Consider the following 6413-nt stretch of genomic DNA (forward strand, 5'->3'; position numbering starts at 1 on the left):
CCCCGCAAAGCCGCTCCAGAATCTCAGATCCTCATTGATCGCTCAGAGCTGGAGGGACTGAACCGTGATGATCACGTCATTATCGCCTTGTTGCAATGATCGGTTGTCATGGAAACGGATCAAAATGCAGCAAAACATGGATTTCTCTGATTCCTACTTGGATCATCTCTTCTCTTGGGTCGGGTCAGCAACTGCTGGTGCCCGGGCCCCGTTTTGGCCGCAGAATCTTCGACACGCTGGCAGAAAGTTCTTGAATTATTTTTCAATTTCTGCTCTCTGCTCTCTTCTGTTCTGATTCAGCTTCAGGATCTAAATTTGATGCCTGTCGGTCCCTTAAAAGCAAACTAAGCCTTAAATGAAGCGACCAGGTCCACTTCCTCTTACAGCGGCGGGTATCAAAATGGTTTTGTAATAATTGATGGTTTGCTGCATCCCGGCAGGACGTCTGACCCCGAGTCAGCAGCAGAAGCAGCAGGTAATAAGTGGAGGAGATCCTTGCTGTGCATTATTGATGAGTGTTGCTGCAGGAGCTCAGGCTGGGCTTGAACAGGTTCCTGCAGATGCTTCCTCATGTCAGCCGTCTGGGATGCCGCTACGAAAACCAGTGCAAACGCACGTCGACTCTACCTGGAGGGGGAGGGGTTTAAACGGGGCTCATTGGGTGGCCACCAGGTGTTTCTGGCTTCACCTCAGGACCTTGGACCCACCAGTAGCAGCTCTGTGGCTGCCTGCTGCTCTTTAGGTGAGAAACATCACAGTCCTGATGATGGTTAGCCCTTCAGACCCCGCCCCCTCCGATGGTTATTAGGTCCTGATGAGTAAACAGTGAGTTTCCACAAGTGAGGCTGCAGAAGAGGACCACAGACTCCCGGCTGTGGGGTTCTGGGCCTGTTCATGAGCAGTTTGGATTTGATTGGATATCTAATCTGGCTGAACACTCGCCAGCTCTCACCAGCACCCGAGCTAGGCTGCTCCTGTTTAGCTATTCAGGTCAGGATAGTCGGTAACCCTCTATGTGGCTTGATCGCCACAGAAGGGTGGCGCGTGTCTGAGCGGAGGGGCGTGTCTCGTGGATGGGCGTGTCCGGTGGTGGGTGACAGCTGTGTTAGCTTAGCAAGCTATGTGAAGTGAAGCATTATAGCACTGCAGGTATCCACAGAGTATGGTGCCTATCAAAAGGCTTTGGTCCTATTCAAGGTTTCTCCCCATTCAAAGGGAGTTTTGTCTGGCCAGTGTTGCTTGTTCAGGGTCTGGGTGATGTGGACAAGACTAAGCCTCAATGGCTGATGAGATTTCACCCAGTTTCTTTTTCTCAAAGCAAAAATGAAGCAGCCTGACGGAGGCGTCCGCCTGTGAGCCCGTCACCGTTTTCGCTAACACCTAAACAGTCACCTCGGCAGACCTCATTAACTGGAAGCGCCACTGTGAGGAATCAGCTGTGCTTCTCGCCACGATTCTGCATCAATCACTGCACGTCTGTCGGCTGCGAGACGCTCGGCGGACGCAAATGAAAATGGAAACGCGCGGAGAGAGTTGGATGAGACAGGAAGTCCGCTTATTCAAGCCCACCAAAGTGGGCGGCACATTTAACGCTTGGAAACTGGTTCAGTTTTGCGAAGATTAAACATTTTTTTTCTCAGATCTACATGGAAACATGGAACCAGTTAGCTAACTAGTTAGGCGCTACAGCCTCGTTTCTGGGCTAGGTGGCTTCCTAAAAGTTCTCTTTTATACAGCAAATATTAAAGTTTCTCTAATATAAATCTGCACTGATGCAAGTTGATGAATTTTCCAGCAACTGTGACAGATTTTGCATTTGTTTACTAGAATAAAACCCACCTGAACATTTGAGACGGAGCGGAAAGACAATAATTGAACGGCAGAAATGTTGGCATAGGCTAATCCCGGGGTGGTTTTCGATGTGTCCGGGGAAATGTAACCTGTTTAATGAGGGCCGGCTGAAACGTCCTGGCCTGTGGAATCCGCCCCTGTCCAGGGAATGACTTCTGGGCATCCCAGACAAATGCTGCCGGATCTCTTGATCTTCAGAATCGATCCACGTCTGAGCGGGTTAATTAATTGTGAGCGGCACGGCGGCAACATTATAGCGAGCGAGCGGAGGGACTGTTTGAGCTGCAGATGGCGGAGAGCAACCAGGCGTCCTCAGGCTGCAAACGGATGAGCTGGAGTGTGATGTGCAAACGAATGAAGCAGCCGAACGAGCCGCAGATGCTCGTCAAAGGTTTAATTATCACTCAGGAGCGGCAGAAAAAAAGTGATCGACTGTATTTGATTAGCATGTGCGGCGTGCTCATGCCTGTCAGGTCAAGTTCCCCCGTTAGCTTTAGCAGGGACTTCCTGTTAGCCTTTAAAGTGAAGTACCAGGTGAACGCTCGACACAGGGGGCGAGAAGTTCAGGGTGTTGCAGATGTTGGCAGATGTGGACAGCGGTTCCTTGGAAGATGGCGCTCAGGTGCAGCTCCTCCGTGTTAAACGCTGCAGCTGCAGGAACAGGAACCTTCTGAAGCTGGAAAGAACTTGACTGCTGCTGTTCCTCTCAGAGCTGCTCTCCGGGCTCTTCACTCGCTCTTCACCAGTCGAGCCGCTGTTGAGGCATCGTTCCCGTATGTCTGCTCGGTGCCTTTCTCTGGAGGACACAGACGCCTTTTACATCTTTCTCTTGGCTCCTCTTCATACGCTGCTGAATGTAGAAACCAGTGCCGGGGTGAAGCACACGGTCAGACACGTTGGGGCTTTAGCTCTTTTCCTGCTGGACCTTTGGCTTGAGTTTGCTGTCAGATGTCCTTTTGACTGCTTTCATAAGTGGAACCATGCTGCATCGAGGCATCTCCTCTGCAACCATGGTGGAGGTGCTTCACTCGCAGTCATGTGACAGTTCGGGGACCTCAAGTGGAGGTTTTCCTCCCCGAGAGAGAGAAGATGTTTCATCATATCAGGTACAACATAGACCCACAGAAACCTACAGGAGAACCACTCAACAACTAAAACCACCGTAGCCGTTTCCTGCTGCATCTTGGAGGTCATTCCTGTGTGTCTGAACCTTCACAGGTACGAGGCTGCATCACCCGCGTCAGTGATGGAGCTGCATCTGTCTAATGATGGAGACAAATGGGGATGTTATTAGAGACGGAGATTTCTCTGCGAGCGTAGCGTAGCAGCGACGAAGGTCTTTGGCATCGTGATGGAGCTCCTGAGTGTGTGAGCCTGGCAGGTGACCCGCTCCAGTCTCTCATCCAGGTTCTAATTCCCTCTTTATTGCTCTCCATCGGCACAGTTGAAGCTTCTTCCGTCTGTTCTGAAGTTTCCCAATGACTCGGGTTGACTGAATATAGATAAATTGCCGGGGGAGGAATTGTGCAAGCCTTGATAGAGCATCTATCTGTGCTGCTCTCCAGCAGCTGCCAGCCAAATGAGACCTTGAGAAGCTGTGGGCCTTTTCCTCCTGTTCATTGTTTGCCGCTTCATATTTCCTCGCGTGGGCGGAAACATCAGCCGACATCAGTTGAGGAGCTAACGAGGAGCCGCTGCTAAAAGCTGACGGATGCGCTCAGTTTGCTGATATTGTTGCTGCTGACATGAGATCAGAACCCACTCATAGTTTTAAACAAGAAACCAAAAGATATCTTTACCTTAAATATGTGGAACCTTTGACGAGACATGAAGGCGCGCAGCACCGTCCTGGCTGAGGCCCTGCGGAGCCGCTGTGGAACCATCGGCTGCTCCTCAGAACCTCTGACCTGCTGCACTTTCATTGCTCTCTTCAGGTGTTGCTGACATGCACAGGTGAGACCCCCCCAGCCACAGCTCTGCAGGTCTGGGTTCACACTTCATCCACACAACACAATGAACTGGTTCTACTGATGAAACCCACATTTCTTAGGAGGATTTGAGATATCCATTCTCCAATGCAGCAAAATCCCCATGGCGACTGAATATTGATGTTCTCTGGCAGTTGCTGCTGTTTCTCACACAGAGTAGCAGATCCTGGTCCTGTTGGGCTATTTCAGCCCCCTCTCCTGGTGTACTGGCCCGTCTCCTGGTAGCACCTACACACCCTTTAACTCCACATGTATGCATTTTCCATCTTGGAGGAGCTAAACTACCTGAACAGAGAGCATATGCTAATGCTAATGCTAAATTGATCAAGATGTTCATTATATATTATCATTTTAAGTCTTCTTGGCTAAAGAGCTGAAAGTACTTGAGGTCGGATTTTTTATTCTCTCAAAAATGTCTATCACCAAAAAAATAAGTCTTATTCTGTCTGAACACTCAAATGGCTTCACACCGATTAGTTTGAATAGATCATGAACAGATAAATTATCTGCTGCAAGTTCATAAAAATTTAAACATAATTATTTGTGGTATATATTTGTATGATTATAAGATTCTAACCAAAGATATGAAACAGGAAGTGTTTATTTTAATGCACAAAACATTTAATTTAATCCAGCCGAGTGAAATGATCAACTAAAATCCACAAATTCTGAAGTTGTAATTTAACCTTTTACCTGAGATTTGTTTTTGTTGTAATTAAAATGTCTGCTGAACCAGAACATGCTGCTGGAACATGTAAAACCAAGAGGGGAACCTCAGACACGAGGAAGTGATCAGCCACATTAGAACCACCAATGAAGATGAAGTTGATGGTGATAGCATCAAAGCTAACTGTTTCTGCTGCTGTTTCCCTCGTTAACGTGGCCTTATTCCCCGAGTCCACATTTGGTTGATTGATATCCTGCCTTCACTGTTGTGGTTTCAGCTAATGTTTTAGCATGCTAACAATGCAGGAGTACTAAAAGTGAAGGTTTCAGGTGAGTTTGTGTTTGGAGAGCTTTATCCTCAGCAGGCCAGCATGATGTTGGCACTGAGAGAGCGGAGACGAACGCTGCTCTTCATACCTCTGAGGGCTGCAACTCTTGGGCTGATTAGCGCCCTGAGGATGACGAGCTGAACCGTTCTAATGCCGCCATTACTCAGAGCGGAGCGTGCCACTCCACTAAATACGCGCATCAAACGTGAACAAAGTGGGAGCAATTATTCCAAAGACTGGTTCAGACACCCGGAGGGAAATTATGGCCTTCAGAAGCTTTTCTGCTCCAGTGTGATGATGCATATCGCTGCGCTATTAGGGAAGAAGAAGAGGGGTCAACGAGACACCATCTTCTGTCTGAACGATGTTTAAAAACCTTTGGATGTGTAAATAAGGTTCTCCTCAAAGGCTGGAGTCAAAACAGTTTCCAGAAAAACCTTTTGGAGAGGCCTCCAGGGTTCTGTGGAGGAGAGGGCTCCAGTAAGAACCCTTGTGTGATCATTAAGACGATTCTTGACTGAAACATTTATGGGTCTGATCTGAATATTAAGGTGCTGTTGGAGTAGGTCAGGAAGTCCTGGAAATGGTTCTGTATCGTGTTCTGGAGGTAACGCGTGAAGTAATGGATCAACAGATAAAAGAGAAGAGCCTCCACCGCAATGGTCACATGATGACCACTGCTTCTCCACATGCTTCTCATCCACCATCTTGATTATTTCACTCTCACATCATCATCCTCTTTTTCCACTGAAGGCATCTCCATCATAGACACCATGATGATGATGATGATGATGAGGATGATGATGATGACGGTCCTCTCACACCAGCGAATTCTGAGAATGACCTGTAGTGACCTCCTCGGATTCCATATGATCAGTCCTAGTTTCTTTTATTTACTTAGAGTTTTGAGAAGAGTGCTGTTATTCCTTCCTCTGTGTGTGTGTGTGTGCGCGTGTGTGTGTGTGCGTGTGTGTGTGCTGAAGCGAGATCAGCAGCTGTCGGGCAGCAGGAGGTCGACACTAACAGATGAATATTAAGAGGGATGAAAGAGACTAAATCCTGATCACACACTGGGAGCTGTGGAGGAGCTGACTGGGCTTGTACTGGGATCCAGACCTGCAGTGGTAACCCCCCCCCCCCCCAGCCCCTCCCCATGAGCAACAGCTGCTGCAGTGAAACTCTGGCCAGCAGGAATAAAACCTCCACTGGTTCTGATCCAGTTTGAAGCAGATGAGCAGTAGAGCAGATGTGCAGGTGGAGCGTGCACGTGGGAGAGAGAGAGAGGAGCAGGAAAGAAAGTGCTGTAACTCTACTTCCATCCCATAATCATGCTGTAGCGCACCTCTTCCCCTGAATGTAATTACTGCAACAGTGACGCAACGGCGGCACCAAAACTGATGAGAGCTGATGTTTGTGGGCTCATTTCAACCTTCCTGAGACCAAATCCATCTGTAATAATCCGCTTTCTGACAGCAGGTGGAGCAGGAGGCGCTCGAACTCGCAACCCCAGGACCACCAGGTCACCCGCTTCGTCTTTACATGAGGTCACATGACCAACATCAAGCTCAAACACGAGAAG

This window comes from Takifugu flavidus, chromosome 5 (genome assembly GCF_003711565.1).
Source record: "Takifugu flavidus isolate HTHZ2018 chromosome 5, ASM371156v2, whole genome shotgun sequence".
Lineage (NCBI taxonomy): Eukaryota > Metazoa > Chordata > Actinopteri > Tetraodontiformes > Tetraodontidae > Takifugu > Takifugu flavidus.